Genomic DNA, 22,647 nt, shown 5'->3' on the forward strand with positions numbered 1-22,647 from the left:
CAGTTAAAGACTTGCCGTAAAAAGTACTGTGAGGCTTGTCATAGCCTTAAACTCCCGTTGTTGTAGATTGTGTGTTTGTTTGTGATCAGCTCAGTGTACAGTTTGATTTGTGATTTCAACACTCAGATAAAAAGCTGCATTTGACTGAAAGAACTGGGTATATTTAGCCTTGAAAAGAGAAGACTGAGAGGAGATCTGATAGCACTCTTCAAGTACTTAAAAGGTTGTCCCAGAGAGGAAGGCCAGGATCTCTTCTCAATAATCCCAGAGTGCAGGACACGGAATAATGGGCTCAAGTGACAGGAAGCTGGATTCCAGCTGAACATCAGGAGAAACGTCCTAACTTTTAGAGCAATACGACAATGGAACCAATTACCTGGGGAGGTGGTGGGCTCTCCCACCCTGGAGGCATTCAAGACGAGGCTAGACAGCCATCTGTCAGGGATGCTCTGATTTGGATTCCTGCAGTAAGCAAGGGGTTGGACTCGATGGCCTTGTAAGCCCCTTCCAACCCTACTATTCTATGATTCTATGATTTCCAAGGCTTTGATTTCATTTACCCTAATGAAGCATACAGATACAAATTTCTAGAGATTCATAGACTACAAAGGAAACAGCCTTCAAAAAGTTCAAAGAGAAACTACGAAAGTTAGTTTCCCTTTAAGAAGGGGGGCAGCAAATTCTCTTAATTTAAGAGGTGAGAGAGAGAGAGTCCCCCACTCTCCTGTGATACTTCTAAGCCCAGCTGTGTTTCTGAAGCCTAAGAAAGTTCCTGCCCCATGTGTTCCAGCTCTTTCTCAAAATCTGAACTGTTCTGACGTTCCATTTGCTCAGAGGCAAACCTGACACTCTGCCAAAACTCATGCAGTGTGGAGTTGCCGATGCAAAAATGGTGGCTTGGAACTCTTTCCACATATGAGAACGCCCTTCCCTTAATTTTGATGGGCCCTGACCATGCAGTCAGAGGAGCAGTATAATGGTTAGATCTGCTCCACCATGCCCTAATATACAAAATAAATGTTTTCCAGTCATGGTGTTAGATTTTAATGATATGAAAAAGGTATAAAAGAAGGCAGAAGAAAGTAGCAGACAAAAAGGCTTAAAAAAAGAAAGAAAGCTTATCCCAAATGTGTGTCGTTGAGATTAGTAAGAAGATCTAAGCAAGCGAGTCTCTGTCGAAGCAATGGCAAACAGCCTAACTTGCAGAGAAAACAAAGAGTTAAAACTGGTGCATGGCACAGAGAATTTGAAACATGATTTGCAGAACAGGCAAGCCAAAAGATAAGTGTGCCTGTTACAAGAGGGAGGCTATAGTAGCCATAAAAAGGGGTGAAGCCCCCGTATGAAGCTTTAACAAAAATATTACCCACTAGAAGTGGACAATTAAAATAAAAAAGGCTTTTCTTAAATTGAAGCAAGCCTTAATATCACCGCCTGCTTTAGCCTTATCAGACCCCAGATCATGAAGTTTTTAGAGCTATGGTGCACATGAGAGCACATAAAAAAGTGCCATTCCTGGAAAAAGGAAAAGGCAATGCTGGCAGCCACCATGGGCGGAGATATAAACAGCAGCTTGAGAGCACAGAAGCGACCGGGCGGGGGGGGGGGGGGGCAGAAAAGGAAAGGGCCGACCGAGGCTCAATAAATGTGCGTATTGCCGAGAGAAGAGACATTAAAAGAAAGATTGTCCAGAGCTGAAAGAAAAAAGAAAAGAGACTCACCCTGAAGGCTGCCAAATGCTGGCAGGGTCCTCCAGTGGGGGGGAGTCTAGCTGAAGGGCCACCACCCTACGAACAAATGCTCGGGAGAATCCCAAGGTAAAAGTAAGGGTTGGTGGCGAGGACTGTAAAGCCCTAGTAGATACTGGAGCCACATTTTCTATGATCCATGTGTAAGCCCCTCCTCACAAAGACTGGAAATAACATACTGGAACATGCCTTTGTAGTTTCATCTGCATACCTGGTTGCCCTCATGGAGCGGGACTTGTTAACAAAACTGCAAGCTAAAATCTTCTTCAGTGATAATCAGATTGTAGTACAGCTGCCAGCAATGCAGGGCTCAAATTATCGAATGGCCCTTCAAGCAATCAAGATTGTGTCAGAGGCCAAAGGGACTGAGATTTTAGAGAATGTTAATCCATGTGTGTGGGCAGACAGAACCCCTGCCCGACCAAATGCATAACACAAATTAAAATCTTCTTTAAAAAGGGAGAGCCCTGTGTGCGTAAGGCAGTATCCTCTGAAAAAAGCCACCTGTGCAGGCTTGAAGCCGCTCATTGAGAAGTTCAAAAATTATGGTTAGTTAATAAAGGGATCATCCCCCTTTAACACCCCGATTTTGAGTGCGCCCGAGGCAGATAACACCTCCTTCAGGTTAGACCAAGACCTGAGAACAGTGGCTGACTGCCCTTTGTGCCTCAAAAATGATTCAAAGATGTTTGAGCCCCCAGCTCAAATGAGAAGTCGCCCATGCGCTTACTATCCTTTTCAGAGATTTCAAATTGACTTTTCAGAGTTGCCCCAGACTCATGGCTATCAGTACCTGCTAGTAATGATAAAAGCAATTGACTGCACCGCTCAGACAGTAGCCAAGATCCTGTTAAAAAATAATCCCTAAGCTCTTGTTACCTAAAGAGAGTGAATCAAATCGGGGGCCCCATTTTGTTGGACAAGTGACGCAAGTAGTGGCCCAGGCATAACAAACTAACTAGAAGCTACACCCCCCTTGGAAACCTCAATCTACAAGTCAAGTTGAGAAGATGAACCGCACCTTAAAGACAATGCTCATTAGAATTTGTTGAAAGATTAAGTTGAAAGGCCACAGGCCTTGCCAATCACCTTGACTTGAGTATGGTGCACCCCCAAGGGAAGTATTAAATTGACACCTTTTAAACGTTCCATAAGTGCCCACCTCGGATATTACCTATGGCTGATAGCTTAAATGTGAATTTAAAAGTAAAAGTTTTAAGATTCAGGGCTATGTTACTGCTTTGCAGTCTGTTTTGTTTTCACAGGTTTGCGACACCGCACCAATCCTGGCCTTTAGATGCTCCAGTGCATAATCTCAATCCCAGCGATTGGGTGCTAATCCAGTCCTAGAAAGATGAACCACCTACCAAGAAGCAGAAGGGTCTGTTTCAGATCCTACTTACCACTCCCATTGCTATGAAAGTCGCCAAAGAAAAGAAGTGGATTCATCACACTGAATAAAGGCATCACCTGCACCAGAGAGGGTCACACCGGAAGCTGACCCACCTGAAGGTCACCGTTGGAATAATGAACCCCTGAAAGGACTCAAGTAGCTCTACAGAAAGAGGGTGCTCTCGTTTCAAGGGTTCCTGATGAACGGAACAAAACTGAGTTCCAAAAGTTCAAAAAAAAGTGTTTTTGTTGTCAACATTCTAGTAGCTAAAACAAAGGCGTCCTAGGCCTCACTTGCTGTTTAGAGAAAACCATCAATGCCACAGCAATAACAGTTTGCGCCTTTAAGTGCATAGTCCACCGCGGGACCAAAGAGAGTATAAATTTGAGAAAAGCCTTTTGAGGGGGGAATTGTAGTAAAAATGTAACCTAAAAGCCATTGTATGTGTCTTAAGCAGCACATAGTACTGTAAGAGCTGCACATGCCTGGAATGAGCAGACAGTAACCCTAAGATAAGGTTGCTAAGCAAACCGCTGGCAACCAATCAAAAGTAACACGCTGGCTGAGGAATGCAAGCTAAGTGATAAAACTGTAGCGCGGAGGTTGCCCAGGGTCGACTCTGCTTTGAGCGTGAGCTCCTTTGTCGAACTGTTTGCAAACAATAAAATCGAGTTGGACCCAGCCTGAAGTTGACTCTCCTCTTTGGGGCAAATTGGACTAGCCTCCAGGGGGCGAAACTAGCATTTTGTGCAACACTTGCAAAGAGAAAGAACAGGCGGTTGGCGGGCTGCAAAGGGCAGTGGTGTCCCCAGCGGCTCCCCCGGCAGCACCAGCAGCAGTGGCAGTGGCTGCTCCCCTGGCAGCAGCGCCCCTCCCCTGGAACAAGGGCCCAGGTAAGGAGCTGGCAGCTGGTTGGCATGTTAGGGGGGCAAATTGGATTCAGATGTCTGAATCCTGCTGTTTAGCCTCCTCTCCTGCTCCGCCTTCCCGCGACTAGACAGCCGAAACCGGCTGTCTAGCCGCAAATGCAGGGCAGGAGAAGCGCAGAGGGAATGTTCCCCTCCATTCATTCAATGGGATGCCTTTGAATCTTGCCTGTAACATTGTATCCATCATCTCAAATCGTAAACGTGTAAAAGCTATTCACTGGTCCCTTTTCAGACCAAAACCCAGATATTTCTCTTCATTAAATTGAGATTTGGCTTTGTCTGCTTGCATTGTCTTTGTGAAAGCTCATGCTCCCTTTTGTTTTCCTCACTTGGGCAAGACTTCCATTTTCTGAAAGAAGCTCCCTTTGATCTCATAGCTCCCTTAACACTGCTCATTAACCATGCTGGCGACCTCTTGGACTTGGTGCTACCTTTCCCAACCTGTGGTATACATTTTAGCTGGGCTTCTATTATTCTGGTTTTGAGTAATCTCCAAGCATTTTGAAGGGATTTAATCCTTTTGACTCCCCCTTTTAGTTTCTGTTTCACCAGTTCCCTCATTTTAGAGAAGTTTCCACTTTTGAAGTCAAATGTGACTGTGTTGGACTTCCTGGGCAATTTTCCATTTAAATATATATATTAAATCTGATAGCACTATGATCACTGTTTCCAATTGGTTCAACAACATTTACATCTCATACTAGGTCTTGGGAGACACCATTTAGGATTAAATCCAAGGTTGCCTCCCCTCTGGTCAGTTCTATGACCAAGTGTTCCAGGGCACAATTATTTAGGGCATCTAGAAATTTAAGCTCTTTCTCATGGCTGGAACATGCATTGTTAAAGCTTGATTCTCCCCAGTTCTAACTTTTAGGCTAGTATTCATATAGCGAGCCTTTATTAGAAAAAGAAGTATCTGATCAATATTTGTTTTGGCCAGTTTTTCCCAGAGAAGATTTCTGTTTATTGAATTAAAGGCAGCACTTAGGTCGATAAATGCAGCAAAAAGGTATTCCCCCTCTTTGTTCTATATTTTGATATCAGATGGGATAGGATAAAGCAATTGTCCATGGTGGACCTTCCCTGTCTAAAAGCAGCTTGCTCTTCTATTAAAATGGAGTTTTGTTCTGCCCAATCCTTGAGTTTCTGATAAGGGAATTTAGCATAAATGTTTGCAGGGATATCAGTTAGGCTAATAGGCCTATAGTTTCTGGGATCCCAATGATCACCTTTTTAAAATAGGGGAAGCTTTATGCTAAGTTTCCATCTGATGGGTATATGGCCAGTATTACTTATGTGAGTGAGGAAACAAGCCCACTAAAACATTTGCCCACCAATCAACATTATCTTTAAAGAGTTCTGGTGGCAGAAAGTCTTTTCCAGGTGCTTTGTTGTTCTTTAATGACTGGATAAGGGGCTTTATTTCCTGCATTGTAATTGGAGGCCATTTGGGGAAGGCATCGATGTTCCCAGGGATGTTTGTTTTCCACATAATTTATTCTATCCTCTTTTACCTTGTCCTTCAGTAATTCAAAGTACAAATCTTCTACCCCTTTGGCAGAAATGGGAAAATCTCATCAGGGCAGTTGGATACACTAAGTCTAGCTGAAACCAATCACCAAAAACGTGCTTAGTTTTTATTTCTGTCTTCCTGCTCTAATTCTGCCCAGCTTTTTGCGTAAGAATTAGCTTTATTGATCGCAATTAATTTCTTGTACTTTCGCGTGAGGTTACATATGAGTATGTGTGCTTCATTATCATGGGAGTCTCGTACGATTCTCATTTGTTTTCTCACACACTTCCTCAGCTCTCTACAATCTGCATCAAACCAAGTAGATTTTTTTTATTCCTTGGACCAGTACAGCTAACCATAGTTAATAGCCAGGGTTTAATATGCAAACATATTGTGTTGTGTGATAAGCGTGCAGGACTGAGTCGATATTCATATCATGGATGCAGAGCAGGTCTCCCAGAAGACTTCCCTCAGTTGAACTCAGAAAGGACTTGAGCATCAGGGTATCCATCTGTTGCCACTTTAATCTTTTCTCATTTAGTATTTTGGGCCTGCATGCTACAGACTTATCTGACAGGGACACTGGTCTCTGGTCGGAGTCCAAGATGAACTGTGTTGAAATGGGCTGATGCTCGCTCTCTTCTCTTACGTTCACCATAATTCTGGGGAACAGGAGAGCATTTTGTCTGCATACATAGATGTAATCTATAACACTACCAGAGGACTGTGTGAGATATGTATATGGATAGGGAAGGCTAGAACTGCTGGGGCCTAACATCTGGAGTTTGAATTTGTATGATAACTCCATCAGGCACCAACCAGCATTATTTGCTTTCTTATCTTTAGAGGACCAACAATACATCTCCTGGAGGTCTTCTTGGAGTCCCCACCTCTCTGCAGAATGTGTTGGATTAGAACCGATTCTGGCATTAAAATCACCCATCATGATAATTCTTCCACCACGTGCTCTAAAAGAGGCCAGGCGTTGTGTGGATAGTGCTGGGACTTAACTGACAGTATGCTGATATTCACTAATATTAGGGTTAGACTTGGGGTTGTTAGCTTAATTGCCATGTAGTTTTGGGGAGCTGTATTATTCAACAACCACTCACATGTCCAACCCAGATCTTTAACATATATTGCTAAACCACCCACTGCTCTTCCCTTATCTTTAATCTTTCGAGCAGGTTCAAGCCATGTTTTGTAGCCTGAGAGTAAATTCTCATTATTTGTGGGCCATGTTTCTTAGAAGGTGATGATGTCAAAATTGCATAGGAATTCTGTCAGATCCTCACCCTGCTGAGAGGCCCTCCAACTGGCAGTATTCCGTGAAAGGAGTTTAACTGGCCAACTAACAGAAGCTTTCTTATAGCTGTTAAAATACACTTATGAAGGGACGCAATCTGGCATCAGGTCGCCCATCTGTGTGTCGATGAGGTCACTGTATCATACCATTTTATCTGACCTTACTGGCTGACTAGTATATTGTATGTCTTCCACTTCAAGACAGATCAATTCATCCTTCAGTGGACTTAATATACTGACATTTGATCTTATTGAGTGAATAATATCTAACTTAAGAGGTTCTGGCTCATTGGGCAGCATGTCACAACCCAGCTCCCCATCATCCAGGTACCTCATTTCTTGCCATTTGAACTACATAAATCAATGTAGTTTTTAAGCATGGGTGTAATATGTTCACTTTTAGTTTGGTTCATACCCAAGGTCGTATCATGGCTTTTCAATGAATTACTTATTGGGCCCCCAGCTTGCCTGCCATTACCTGCAACCACAGCTAACGACAACTTCCCCTTCTCCACATCTCTACTTATGTTGCAGGACTGTATTTCCCTTAAATAACTTCTCAATAGATCTAGCCTTTCCAAGATCTCTGCCTTTGCAAAATCTGGCAGAGTCCTGAGAGAATTCAGGAGGACTTTCTCCTCTGGGATAAATGGTCCAGCACTTTCAGACTCAGTTTGCTGTAATTCGGGTGCAGGGGCTACTCTATGCCAATTGGACCCCAATTCCCTACTTGAGTCAAGGGTAATTTGGGCACATAGGGCCAGTTTAAATCAATAAGATTATCGGTATTAGTTATCAACTCATTATCTTTAGATTTCCCATCTGAAACATCATGTAGGGGAGCCGGAGGTACCTGATTTTCAAAGAATCTGACTAAAACTAGATTGTTTACTAAGAAGGCCTCTTTCGCACTCTATATAAAGCTAACTATGCCCTGATCTCTAAATGTAACAACCACACATGCTCTTACTTCATTATAGTACAAATATTCTATATGCTCCATATAATTAGGATACAAAATTCCTGGAAGAACCCAACTCACAAGCCGCAGGAGGTGTACAACACAGAATGGCTGATCAAGAAAACCCCTAGGTTTGAGACAGTTTGCAAATACCAGCTTTTGGGAAATCATCACCAGATTCCAGGCAGTTCTTAGCCTTGAGTCTCGCAGGGGCTCTAAGGGGTAAGAACTAGTACCCAAATTGAGGGGAAAGATAACATCTTTCAACATTCCCTGAGTTTTACAGAGAACGTCTTCCCCGGGGTCTTGCCTCAGTTCTGAATCCTACACGCCGGTCACGTTACTCTGAGCTGGATCAATTTCATCAGTCCTCTGATGAGAGCAATCTTTAATCAACCCTGTATTTCTTTTCCTTTTTTTCTTTCTTTTCACACCCTCCTTCAGGGATGTCTTGCTGGAATCAGTTTTTGCAGTTATATCCAACAAATCAAACAACCTCTGGAAATTCTTTTTCTGACAGCTCCAAACTTTTTTCTCCTGCTTTTAAATATTTTTTCCTTTCTTCTGTTTCTTATGGGCCCCTTTTTGCACTGCTTTATTATATACTTTAAGGCGACTCTTCGAGGATTTAATTAATGTCCCAACTGACAGCTCATTTTGCGCTGTGCTGTTATCACTTCCTTTTTCCACCTGGCCCCTCTCCTGCAATGATCGGTCAGAGGTGTTAGGAGAGCATTGCATTCCGCTAAAAAGTTTTTAATGAGGACTAGTTTGTTAACTATGGGCCGCGTTGGCTTAGTGGTTAAGACGCTGAACTGCAGACCGGAAGGTCGGCAGGACAGCAGTTCGAGACCTGAGTGCCACGTGACCGAGTGAGCTCCCGTCTTCAGTCCCAGCTCCTGCCAACCTAGCAGTTCGAAAGCAAGAAATTGCAAGTAGATAAATAGGTACCGCTTCGGCGGGAAAGGTAACAGCGTTCCGTGCACCTCAGTGTTCAGTCATGCCGGCCACATGACCATGGAAGCGTCTTCGGACAGCGCTGGCTCTTCGGCTTAGAAATGGAGATGAGCACCACACCCTAGAGTTGGGCACGACTGGTTGGGGACACCTTTACCTTTTTTAGTTTGTTAACTATTGTTAAAACCCATCCTTCTATTTGGTGGTCACCTTCTTCAATTTCTTCCATTTGCACCGAGATCGAATTGTAATTCATCCTTAAAGCATTGGCTGTACACTTGGGCATTTGACTCTGCAGGAGTTCCTTCACCTCTTATATTTTAATTGCAGGCAATGCTTCGTCCTCCGTCTGTGATTCTTTTATTGTGGCTTAAATCTCAGTGACAGCCAGCTCAGAGGTTAGGTCTGTCGAGGACCTCATAGATCTAGGCTCTTGTATGGCTTCTTTAAGGTCCAATCCAGCATAGCATGTTCAGGCAAGAGACCATCCTGTGTCAACTTACGCTGGTGGCGTGATGGCTTCAACACTTCCTCCTCCAGCTTAAAGAACTGTGTGATTTTAACTTGTCTTTCCCCAGATTCTGGGAGGCAGTTCTGTAAACAAGGGATATGTCCTAGGACTTTATAGCTCTTTCTTGTAAGTACCATACTACTTGTCTTCAGTTCTTCTTGGCACAGTCCACTAACCGCAGCTTGGCTTAATTACAGTCACTTATTCAGTTCTTTGGTAAGTTTTATCAATAAATATGGGTACCTACCAAAACATCAATACAAACAGGGCTTTTAAAAAAATCTTCTTGACTTTCCTTGGCATTCAGTGTTTCCTCTCAGTCAAAGCAGCGAGAGGAAGAGCCAGGAGGCTGTTTGGGAGCAGCAGCAAGTGCGGGACACCACGCCAGGCAAGCAGTTCTTGCTATCTAATGAAGTTGACTTCATTAGATGCATGTGGTGCTCAAGTCCACAAAAGCCCTAATACATTTGCTAGGGTGCAGTCTTATCCAGATAGGCAGCCACCTCCAAACTTGGAGGCGACCGCCTATTCAATGCAGGGCAGGAGAAGCACAGCGAGGATCGTTCCCTCTGTGCTCCTCCTGCCCTGCTTTTTCTGCTAGACGGCCGATGGCGCCTGTCAGGCTGCGGGGCAGGGAGCGGGGAAGGAAGCTACTGTATGACACATAGGATGTGTTGTACAGGCAACTACGCTCTCCCCGCCCCGGAACGCCCCCGGCCATGCCCCTTTCCAGCCGCTCTGCGCTCCTCTTGCGAGCGCAGAGGATGGGGTTGTTCCGTGCTGCCTCAGAGGCAGTGCGGAAGTGGGGGGAGGTCGGTTCTCTGGGAACCGACCACAGACAGCGGACTCTGAGGTCGGTTCCCGGAAAACAGCATATCCTATGGACATCCAGCCACTGTCTAACAGCTCTAGAATTGTTCCCTTATCCTTTAAAGTGCTGCAAGCACCTTGTGGTTTTTTCTAAAATGATTTTTTCGAAGGAGCTCACCAGGGACTTGATAATATCCTTCTTTGGGAGAAGGGGGGCATTCTGCCATAGGGCATTTCTACATAGGCTTTTATCCTGCACCTTCACTGAGGCTTCTACTTCCGGATTCTTTGCAGGATAAGGGCCTTTACACATGCTTTTTTCTGGGGTTTTTGTTCTCTGCCTTTCGATAAGTTTCATTATATAACCACTAGATGGCACTGTGGTATAGTGGAATTGTGCAATTATGCAAATGGTTTCATTGAGCCATTCAGGATATAACAGACTTTCCACGTTAGGATCCCCCCCCCCCACGCGCATGCAATAATGGTTGCAAAGCATGGGAGAAGCCTGGAGGATGACCATGTCATCTGAGGACCCACGAACCACCGTGACTAAGTAGTCATGAGCACACAATAAAAGCCTCATGTAGAAAGGCTCATAGACTGCAAAAACAGAAGAGGAAGGTGTTTTAAGGCACATGGCAGATGACAATGCATAGCTGTGGCATTGGGACTGTGTTTGACTTGCTGGGTTACAAGGTGTGTGGGTCTAGCGGGCACTGCCATTCTGCTAGTGCAAATGACACTGCACTAGCAGAAACTAGGCTCCTAACTATGCACAAAAGGAGAATCTAACTAAAGTTATGTTTGCACAAATGGCTGCACGTTATGCTCACACAACCGGTTGTACATTACACTTCTTCTTGAGCGGGTGGTTGCCAACCAGCTCCAGACGCTCTTGGATGAGACCGATTATCTAGATTAGGGATGGCGGAGAATTTCTCCCCGAAACTTCGGGGGGCCGAGCGCCAACGTGTTCGGCCCCCCGAAGAAGTTTCGGGGAGAAATTCTCCGCCCCCCCGCCCCCCTCCCAGGACGGGACTTACCTTTCCCAAATGTCCCTCCCGGCAGCGGGTCCGGCCGGCGGTTCATCGGGTCTTCGTCAGGGGCGGGAGCGGCAGCCAGTCTTTCGACCGGCTGCCACCGCCGCCATTCCAATAAAAGAAAAAAAAAACACATGCCCCCGTGATAGGCTACGTGACGATTAACGTAGCCTATCATGGCTAGATTTGCAAAGTCAGCCGTGATAGGCTACGTAAATCGTCACGTAGCCTATCACGGGTGACTTTTAAAAAGAAAAAAAAGCGCGTACGGCTAATGGCAGCCCCCATAGGGAGCCGCCATTCACGTTCCTTATTTGGTCGCTGTAGTCTACGTAAAGATTTATGTAGACTACAGCGACCAAATAAGGAACGCGAATGGCGGCTCCCTATGGGGGCCGCCATTTGCGTACGCGCTTTTTTTTTTAAAGTCACCCGTGATAGGCTACGTGACGATTTACGTAGCCTATCACGGCTGACTTTGCAGATCTAGCCGTGATAGGCTACGGTAATCATCACGTAGCCTATCACGAGGGCGTTTTTTTTTAAAACTTTTAATTTCGCAGCCGGGTGAGGCGAGGCGCCTCCTCCCCGGCCTGAATTTCGGCCGGGCGAGGCGGGAAGCTTCCCCCCCGGCCTGAATTTCGGCCGGGCAAGGCGGGAAGCCTCCCCCCCGGCCTGAACTTCGCGGGGAGAGCAGCGAAGCACCTCCCCCCCACCGCGAAAAGCTGCGATTCCAGGTAAGTGACTTTCGTGCACCCGTAATCTAGATCCATTTCAGTCAGGGTTCAGGCTGGGTTTTGGCACGGAACCAGCCTTGGTCGCCCTGTATGATGACCTATGTTGAGAGAGAGACAGGGGGAGTGTGACCTTGTTGATTCGCCTTGATCTTTCAGCGGCTTTTGATACCATCAACCATGGTATCCTTCTGGGACGATTGTCTGAGCTGGGAGTGGGAGGCACTGCATTGCAGTGGTTTCGCTCCTACTTGGATGGTCGGCTCCAGAAGGTGGTGCTTGATTCTCCAGAATGGAGTGCCACAGTGGTCAGTTCTGTCTCCCATGCTATTTAACATCTACATGAAACCATTGAGTGTGGTCATCTGGAGTTTTGGGGCACGTTGTCATCAGTACTCTGATGACACACAGCTCCATTTCTCCTTTTCATCTTCTACAGGTGAGGCTGTGGATGTGCTAAATCGGTGGCTGGCTGCGACAATGGACTGGATGAGGGCTAATAAACTGAAACTCAATCCAGGCAAGGCTGAGATGCAGTTGGTGGGTGGTTCTTCTGACTGGATGGAGAGTGCTCAACCTGTTCTGGATGGGGTTGCACTCCCCCTGAAGGACCAGGTTTGTAGCTTGGGGGTTCTCCTTGAGCCATCTTTGTCACTTGAGGCTCAGGTGGCCTCAGTGGCACGGAGTGCCTTCTACCAACTTTAGTTGGTGGCCCAGCTATGCCCCTATCAGGACAGGGATAACCTGGCTTCAGTTGTCTATGCTCTGGTAATCTCCAAGTTAGATTACTGCAATGCACTCTACATGGGGCTACCTTTGAAGACGGTTCAGAAACTGCAGCTTGTGCAAAATGCGGTGGCCAGATAGGGATGTACGAAAGTCACTTACCTTTTCGCAGGGGTGATTCGCGGTGGGGGGGAGGCGCTTCGCTTCTCCCCCAGAATTTCAGGCGAGGGGGGGGAGGCGTCCCACCTCGCCCGGCCGAAATTCAGGCCGGGGAGAAGCGCCCCGTCTCCCCGGCCACGAAAGAAAAAGTAAAAAACAACAACAACCCCCCCCGTGATAGGCTACATAACGATTAACGTAGCCTATCACGGCTAGATTTCCAAAGTCAGCCGTGATAGGCTACGTTAATCATCACGTAGCCAATCATGGGTGACTTTGGAAAAAAAACAAAAGCACGTACGCAAATGGCGGTGGCCCATGGGCGCCGCCATTTGCATTCCTTATTTTGGCATGTCTAGTCTACGTGAAGATTTATGGAGACTACGGCGAAAATAAGGGAACGCTATTTGCGTAAATCTTTACGTAGACTAGACGTGCCAAAATGGGCCACTGCCAATGGGCCATTTTGGGCCAAAATGGGCCACTGCCAATGGGCCACTGCCATTTGCGTACGTGCTTCCCCCCCCCAAATCACCCGTGATAGGCTACGTGACGATTTACGTAGCCTATCACGGCTGACTTTGTAAATCTAGCCGTCATAGGCTATGTAAATCGTCACGTAGCCTATCATGTGTGTGTGTGTGTGTGTGTGTGTGTGTGTGTGTTTTACTTTTTTATTTTGTAATGGCGGTGGTGGCAGCCGGTCGGGAGACCAGCCGCCGCCCCCGCCCCCGCCAAACCGCCGCCGAACCGCCGTCGGGACCCGCTGCCGAGAGGGACATTCGCTGAAGGTAAGTCCCATCCCGGGGGGGGGTGTCAAGGGTTCCTTGGAGGCCTCTCTCAGTCTAATCCAGTAGCTAAGTCCAGACACAGACAAAGGGATTCCTTTCAAAGCTTTATTCTTCTTTTACAACTTAACAACTCTACCGTTTGCAACTAGATCTGAGCAGCACAGTACCTATGCCCTAAGTTGGAACAGTTGGTCCCCGTTTGAAAGGGAATTACTGTCAGACCCCTGAACTTAAGGACTAGGGAGAGTCCCTCCCCTTTTTCCTTGGATCCTCTGGGTGCAGCCGTTGTTTGCGCGCCAACCGGGCACTACGCCTCCTTTCCGCGCCCTCCATCTGGTGTCGCTCTCTGCGTCTGCGTCGTGCATCCACCAAGTCTGCTATCTGTGCTCGGTCACTCCCTGGACTGCTAACTAAACTAGGAATGCTGGTGGGAGGAATCTCCGTCAGCTGTTGGTCCTGGGAAAGAGGAGTGCGCTCCTCTCCCAGGAGTGACTGCTCTTCCTCAGAATCAGAACTACTCTGGGATTCTATGGGCTCAGTGTCCACCCTGACAGCGGGGGGCCGGCGGAGAATTTCCCCAACACTTTCGGGCAGCCGAATGCTTCGGTGCTCGGCCTCCCGAAGATTCTTGAAGAAATTCTCCGCCATCCCTACGGCCAGATTGATAACTGGGACTAGAAGGTCCAAACATATAAGACCGACTCTGGCCTGCTTGCACTGGCTGCCTGTATGTTTCCGAGCCCGATTCAAGGTGCTGGTTCTAACCTATAAAGCCTTACATGGCTTGGGACCATAATATCTGATGGAACGCCTCTCCGGACACAAACCTACCCGTATACTACGCTCAACATCTAAGGCCCTCCTCCGGCTGGATACACTGAGGGAAGCTTGGATGACAGTGACTAGGGAGAGGGCCTTTTTGGTGGTGGCCCCCAAATTATGGAATGATCTCCCTGATGAGACCCGCCTGGCACCAACATTGTTATCTTTTGGGTGCCAGGTTAAGACCTTTCTTTTCTCCCAGGCATTCGGCAGTATATGATAAGTGTTTAATCGATCCTGGAATGTCTTATGGTTATGATTGTTTGTTTTTGAGATTGTTGTTTGAAGTTGTTTTAGATATATGTTTCTTTTGTGTATATTGTCTGTTCGTGTGTTTTTTATGTAAATGGTTTTTAATCTCTGTATATTGCATTTTTAATGTTTTTAATCTTTGTAAACTGCCCAGAGAGCTCCGGCTATTGGGCACTATAGAAATGTAATAATAATAATGATGATGATGTATGTATGTATTTATTTATTACATTTAAATACCTCCTATTTTCATCCTTAAGGAACCCAAAGCAGCATACATAATCCTCCTCCTCCTCTCCATTTTATCCTCACAACAACAAGCCTGTGAGGTAGGTTGGGCTGAGAATCTGTGACTGGCCCAAAGTCACCCAGTGGGCTTCATGGCCAGATGGGGACTAGAACCTGGTTATCCCGACTCCCAGTCCAACAGTCTAGCCACTACACCACGCTGGCTCTCTTCTGCAACTGCTTGCGCAATGGAAAGATTTGGCTGAGCAATGCTGGTGCTATTGAATTTGTGGAATGACACCTTTGGATACTGCCCAGTCTGAGCTAACATCTCATCAAAAATGACTTGCTTTTGATACAACAAGGTCATTAAAGTTATAATAAGAACTCTCCTTAATATTAGAAATTCCATCCAAAAGTGGCATACAGACCTAATAAATTATTATTTGAGAAAAAGCCACTTAGTTTATACATCATGCCTGGTGAGAAACACAGTTTCCCCCATAACAGATTGCAAAATGAAAGCGGCTAAAAATAGTTTGGCTTAACTAGTCCTAGATGTGTCAGACAATAAATATGGTCACCAAACTGTCCTACAGATAGAGAACAGCTAAGCTTGCTATTTTGGATTTGGTACTGGCAATTGAAACAGAACTGATAGAGGAACGAGGGGCTTGGAAATAATTGACCAAAGAATTGTTTTAAAATTTGTGGTATTGTTTTTATTTATTGTGTAAGTACAAGATAATATCAGCTTTGCAACAATAAACATAATAAACATCAGCAATACATGCTGAAACCATGTTCCCTGTTTTTTCGGTCTTGCCTCTATTAGATTAGTTCAACATTCTCTTCCCAGATCTGTCTTGTCTTCACTATATTAATCCTTTCCATTTAAATTTTGGAAATTGGTGCATCAGTAATTTGAACTGGCAACCCATTACTATGAAAGGGATGGTGTATTGGCACAAAGGATGACTTGAGCCACTCCAGCTGAAGTGTGATCCAACAGGTGGAGAGCTTTGTTAAAACTGCCCCTTGCAATACCCCCCCACAAATCGAAAGCTACCATATTAAGCTGTATTTTTGCTGAAGAAAATATGTAGACCTGTTTTTACATCTGAGTAGGAATGCTGGAGAGATCTGCTGCAGACCCAAATGAGGCCGAATTCCCAGGAATCCGACCTCCAGATTCCGCAGCAGACCGGCATCCCGTTGCCTGGCGCATCTACTGTAGTTTGTGCAATGGTTCTCCGGCTGTCTAAAAGGTGTGATAGGCTAATGGTGGCCACCATTAGCCTATTACGGGAAAATTATGGCTGTAAATTGCATAGTTTATGGCATTTGCAGCTATAAAGCACTTTATTCTATGTAAATTAAGGTGTAAAAGGAAGTGCTTTACGGCTGCAAATGCTGTAACTACACAATTTACACCTGTAGTTTTCTTGCAATGGGATAACGGTGGCTGCCATTAGCCTATCATACCTTTTAGACAGCTGGAGAGCCACCCCATAAACTATGGTGGACGTGCTAGGGCTCCAGGGAAATCTGCAGGGCCCTGAGCGGCCTGGATTTTTGCACGGTGGACCCCCTCGGACCGGACGTTGGGAGGTTTGCCCATCCTTACAACTGATATTTATTGCTTGTCATTTGTATGGATTTTGTCCCGTGTATTATTGTAGCTAAGAGCTGTTACTATAGAAGGTCCCTGGATGGGGGCAATACCAAAGCTGGTATTTGGCTATTTGCTGGTTTATCTTACAGGGCATCATCGAGTATTACTGGAGGAATGGTCATGATATTTTTTCAAGAATTGAAATGAACGATATAATGCTACATATAATTATAGTTAGCAAGTGACATGAATTGCTTGCTAAAACCATAGGAACACAGAAAGCTGCTTTATACCAAGTCAAACCATTGGACCTTCTAGCTCAATTTTATCTGCAATGGATGGAAGTGGATCTCTGGAATTTCAGAGAGTAACCTTTACCAGCCCTACCTAAAGGCACTGGGGATTGAATTTGGGACCTCTTTCATGCAAAGTGTGTGCCCTACTACTGAGCTAAAGCCCTTCCTATCTCAATTTGTCTTGCTAAACTTATTTCTTGTCCTACACCCACTTCTAATACGTTTCACCTTGGTCCCCTTTGGTCTCTCTTTATGACAGACATTAATATGGTTGATCACAGGACACAGTATTCTTTTATTCTATGTCATAAACTGTCAGATTGTGTGCCCATACACAGAACCTTCTTCAGTGCAGTGCATGTATTAGAAGGCTTCACCGTCATTATATGACCTTTAGTCCTACAGTTTTATTATTCAATTTGACTGTCTAATTTTTAAAGCAAGCTACAGAAACTATATTGGTCTGACTCTATTAGTCATGTTAGTTCTTTTACAGTGAAACGTCACCCACCAGGTCAATAATCAGACACCTTGTACATAGGCAACGTTTAATAATCTAATTTTCATGCTGCTGGGTTTGATGGCAATGTATGCCTAACATTTGGAGCCAGTTCTGTAGCTTTCGAAGAATCCATGCTTTTTCTTATTCCAAAGTCTTTTCTGATTGTTTGGGTGGGTTATTTCTTTTGTGGCCATTGTAGGGGCTTTTAAAGTACTGGCTACACTGAAGACAAGACCACCACCAAAAGCTTATTCTCTATGACAGTGCTCCATGTGGATGCGGCATCATGTAAACAGCTTGTGAGGGCACAGTCCTATGCAGGTTTAGACAGAAACAAGTCCTACAACTCCCAGCATTCCCCAGCCAGCCATGCTGGCTAGGGAATACTGGGAGTTGTAGAACTTGTTTCTGTCTAAACCTGCATAGGATCATGCCCTAAGAATGTTTAGAACTTCCACTTGAACAACTGAAGCTCGTAAGGCAGGCTAGAAGGTGACTGGCCAGGACTGGATGGGCTCAAACCGTGTCATGATTTGATATTGGTGCAATCCTTGACTTTGCCACCCCACTGTGAAATTCATGTCATTTTCAAAGTTCAGTCTTCCTACCCTTTCTGTTAAAACTAGCCATGTCAAAAGAACAATTTGCGCTATTTCTAGTTCTTAAAATACAAAATAACACATTGTGGTATGAGAAGCAGGCATTTCATGGAATGTGCCTCTGGTTTGGCATCCAGTGCACCTCATGGCCAATTCCAGCAAAGTTTTTTTTTTTATAAACAACTTGAAAATGTCACACCTAATACATAATTTTAATAATTATAGGACCATAGAATCAGAATCATAGAGATATACTAGATGCACAAGGCTTAATGATGGACCCTCCATTTACTCTAATCCAAAGTGTTAGGGGTTTCTCACTAATCCACATCGCACAGTAAAACTTATACAGAACCATCACTGCTGTTTATACTGGGGTGGTTTGACTGTCTCAGGATAAACATAATAGATCAGAGCAGATGTTACTTGTAGAACATCCATAAGAACCCTCAGTTCTCTCACTCCCTCTCCGTCTCCAAGCTTTATGCACTACTGTGATACTAGCATTCCCTTTTTAACTCTCTAGTTGGGCTATGCTCTGGATTTTAGCATTACTTCCTGCAGTCCCCTTGGAAGTTGAGGGATGAATATTGGATAATTTGAATGGGGAGACATCCTGGAGCAGATATACATGGCTGGAGTAAGATTGTAGCATGACACAGTCAGAGCAGGAATGAACAAATTACTTGCCAGCAGAGGAGATCAAGAGGGCTACTTTAGTTGAAATGCTCAAGCAAAGCCTACTTTACAAAGCCCCAAGGTGCTATACATTACAAGGAAGCTCATTGCTGTTTGTTTAAATCCATATGTATGTTTAAGAACTTGATGTGGCAAATGGGTAGTACATCAAGCTATTGCTTGTACTCAGAACTGTCCTTTATTAGTAACTTAAAAGGCCTCAAATACTCTTGTTCACTCTTGAGCATAACAGGAGTTTGACTGGAATAACCTTATTGTCCATCTTTAAACAATTTTCTCCGTTAAGACTTCTTCTGAAAGCTGAAAGGGTATGTGATTACATCTCTTATGTCCTTAGAATGCCTTGAGAAACTACTGAGAATAGGAAGGTTAACAATTCCAATTTTTGTTTTAATGAGATACTGCCGTCTTGAGAAACTGTTTGAGATAAGGAATGAAGTAACTACAAAATGAATGAGAAAAAGCAGAGCTATAATAGAGGAAAATCGGGAGATACAAGCTCCATTTCCAATAAAGGCCTTGCGATGTATGCTGTGGAAAATACACTGGGAAATGTTCTAAGAGAAAGTTTTCATCTTTTGTCTCCCATCTTACGTTGATAAAACAGTGACAATCATAGCGGAGCATTTGGCTATGAGATCAGATGCTGGTTACATAAAAGACACATTGATATGCAACAGAGCTGTGTAATCCTAATCCATTAAATTCAATTTTCACAGTGTGATAAAAGGCCTAACTTTATGTTATTTTTATCGGGGAGGGGAGATGACAAGTGGCTGCCACCAGCCAACACCCCCCCTCTCATGTGTTCTCTGCTGGTGACATTTGATAAAAGAAATGTGATGTGATCACATCCTGCATTTCCCCAGTTCTGATATGCAGTCCATTGGGTGCTTCCCGTGAATGGGGGACACTGAACTTGAAAGCTAAGTATCACATGCTTCTTTAATCAGACATTGCTAGAATGATTTGTTAAGGGTTGGTAAGCTGGTGTCATCACTAAATAAAATGTTTTGTTTCCATGTCTAATATGAGATTAGGTGTCATCGCTAAGTGAAATGTTCTGTTTCTGGAGGAAGCATCTTAATATTATTTAGAATTAACTTTCACAGGCATCTTTAGCAAGCTGTGTGGAACTTATGAGGTTTAGGAGATCTTTAAATAAAACATTCATTATTTATTTTCTCAATTCATGTCCTGCCTTTCTTACCCAATGAGGACTGAAAGCAGATAATAATAACACAATTATGATTAAACATATTCCTCTTCATCATGCCATAAAATATCAAAACAAAGAATTGATCCACATCAATTAAATTCAATAAGTTGGGGGATACTTGGCTCAACAATACTACAAGCAAGAAGGATCTTGGAGTTGTTGTCAATTACAAGCTGAATATGAGCCAACAATATGATGTGGCTGCAAAAAAAGGCAAATGTTATTTTGGGCTGCATAGCTTCCAGATCACGTGAAGTACTAGTTCCCCTCTACTCAGCACTGCTTAGGCCTCATCTTAAGTACTGTGTCCAGTTCTGGGCAGTATACTAAGAAGGATGCAGACAAACTGGAGACGGTTCAGAGGAGGGCAACGAAGATGATCAGGGGACTGGAAACAAAGCCCTATGAGGAGAGACTGAAAACAATGGGCATGTTTAGCCTTGAGAAGAGAAGATTGAGGGGAGATAGTATAGCGCTCTTTAAGTACTTGAAAGGTTGTCACAGAGAGGAAGGCCAGGATCTCTTCTTGATCATCCCAGAGTGCAGGACACGGAATCATGGGCTCAAGTTACAGGAAGTCAGATTCCGGCTGAACATCAGGAAAAACTCCCTGACTGTTGGAGCAATATGGCAATGGAACCAATTACCTAGGGAGGTAGTGGGCTCTCCCACACTGGAGGCATTCAAGATGAGGCTGGACAGCCATCTGTCAGGGATGCTCTGACTAGGATTCCTGCACTGAGCAGGGGGTTGGACTCGATGTCTTATAGGCCTCTTCCAGCCCTATTATTCTATGATTCTATGAAGATCAGATTTACCCAAATGCCAGCTTGAATATAAATTACTTTCTGAAAGAATGCATGGTGAGCCTCTGGTGGACTTCCCAGAGGAGCAAATTCCACAACTACAATGTCATAACAGATAATTGTGATGATAGACAGGTTATATATTCAGTAAGGATCAGTGTGGTGAAGTTTGATCCTATGCGCCACAGCTCTGCCTGCAATTGCATGCATTTATGTACTTCTGCTATGAACTGGCACTAGGGATGTATGAATTAGTTTCACTTCATTTTTTTATGACAATTTGCACCTTCTGGACCAAACACGGACTCAGACATAATCTGCGGTTAACGTCTATACATTTCCAAGCTTGCAATGTGATTCTCAGACCCGCAAAATGGTATTCAACAGCATGCGTACATTTGAAAAATGCATATGAAAAATGTGCACTTTGGGAAATTATTTATTTATTACATTTATATCCCACCTTTTTTCCTCTTAAGGAACCCAAGGTGGCATACACAATCCTTCTCCTCTCCATTTTATCCTCACAACAACAACCCTGTGAGGTAGGTTGGGATGAGAGTCTGCAACTGGCCCAAAGTCAGCCAGTGAGCTTCCATGGCTGAGTGGGGACTAGAACCCGGATCTCCTGACTCCCAGTCCAACACTCTAGCCACTACACCGCACTGGCTCTCAGTGCACACAGAATGCACACAAATATACTTAAATCAGTGGGAGGCGAATGAATACATTGCAAAGATGTGCACAGTTGATGCATACAGCTTGGAAAATATGCATGAAAATATGCATTGATTATCATGCAAAAAGAAAAAACCAAAGCTCCCAATCAGATATGGACTTGAGTCAGAGAGAGTTTTGAGATGTAATCTAGAGAATTTCAGTGAGCTTGTGTTTTACTGTTTTGCACACTCCTAACTGGCACAGCCAGTAAAACTTAATTACTATGTTGTTGAGTCGACAATAAGAGATTTGCAGGGGAAAATCCAGGATTACTTCATTATATTAGGATAAATATTATCACAATCTTACAGATTGTACACTTGCCTTTGGCTAAGATTTCCATCAACTATGCAAACAAAGAAAAATGTAGAAAGTGGAGTAAAACAGTTACAGTTCAGAAGTATGAAATCATCTTGTTAAAGCACAATAATTTTGGCAATGGTTAGTATCTTTTTGTACTTTTTAAAATGAGTTTACATTGCATTCCAGTTTAACTCACCCGTGGATGATATTTAGGATTTTGCTAAAATAACAAATATATAATCCTTTCCATCCCCTGTGACAGGTTCACAAGGTCCTTCCAGGATAAAATCTAGGTCTGTGACCCCCCCCTCTGCTTTGGATGCCACTTCTGAAGCATCCCCACTTCACTTTGGACTGATTCAGACCCAATCTGCTTTGCTTCAGATTCAGATCTGAAGTAGAATTCAGATATCTGAATCATTCAGATTTGACGTTTTCCCATTGCTTGTATTGGAAAACAGAAATGGCCATATTTTTTTTCAGTTTTCATGATAAATACATGAAAGTTGGGGACCTAGCAGCCCCATGGAGGGGATTGTACCTGCCAAATTTCAGGCAGTTTGGCCAGTAGTTTTTGTGCTAGGTGCAGGTGAAATTTGATTTTTCCACAAAAACACTCAAAGCAAAGAGCAATAACTTTTCACTGTTTCCACAGAACTGCATGAAATTTGGGAACTTGTCAGCCCCCATGGAGATGATCCCACAAGCCAAATTGCAGGCAGTGTGACCTAGTAGTTTTTGTGCTAGGCACAGATAAAATGTGCTGTTCTCAGAAACTCAAACCAAAAGTCATAAAGGGATAATCAGAGAAGTTAGGTGTTTAAGTGGTGATTAGAAGGAGGGCAGCATCCCTAATCTCTGCTGTAGGGTTCTTTGAAGTGCAACTAACCCCTCTCCCCTTTCCTCTGCAGCTTCACAGTGGATGACTTCAGGCTCTTTTTGGCTGAATGGAATACACATTACCTAAGAAAACAGGTAGGCTGGCAGGCTGTGCTGTTTTCCACAC

The sequence above is a fragment of the Heloderma suspectum genome, chromosome 7 (assembly GCF_057233095.1).
Source record: "Heloderma suspectum isolate Gila_16-S chromosome 7, 16-S_ref, whole genome shotgun sequence".
Lineage (NCBI taxonomy): Eukaryota > Metazoa > Chordata > Lepidosauria > Squamata > Helodermatidae > Heloderma > Heloderma suspectum.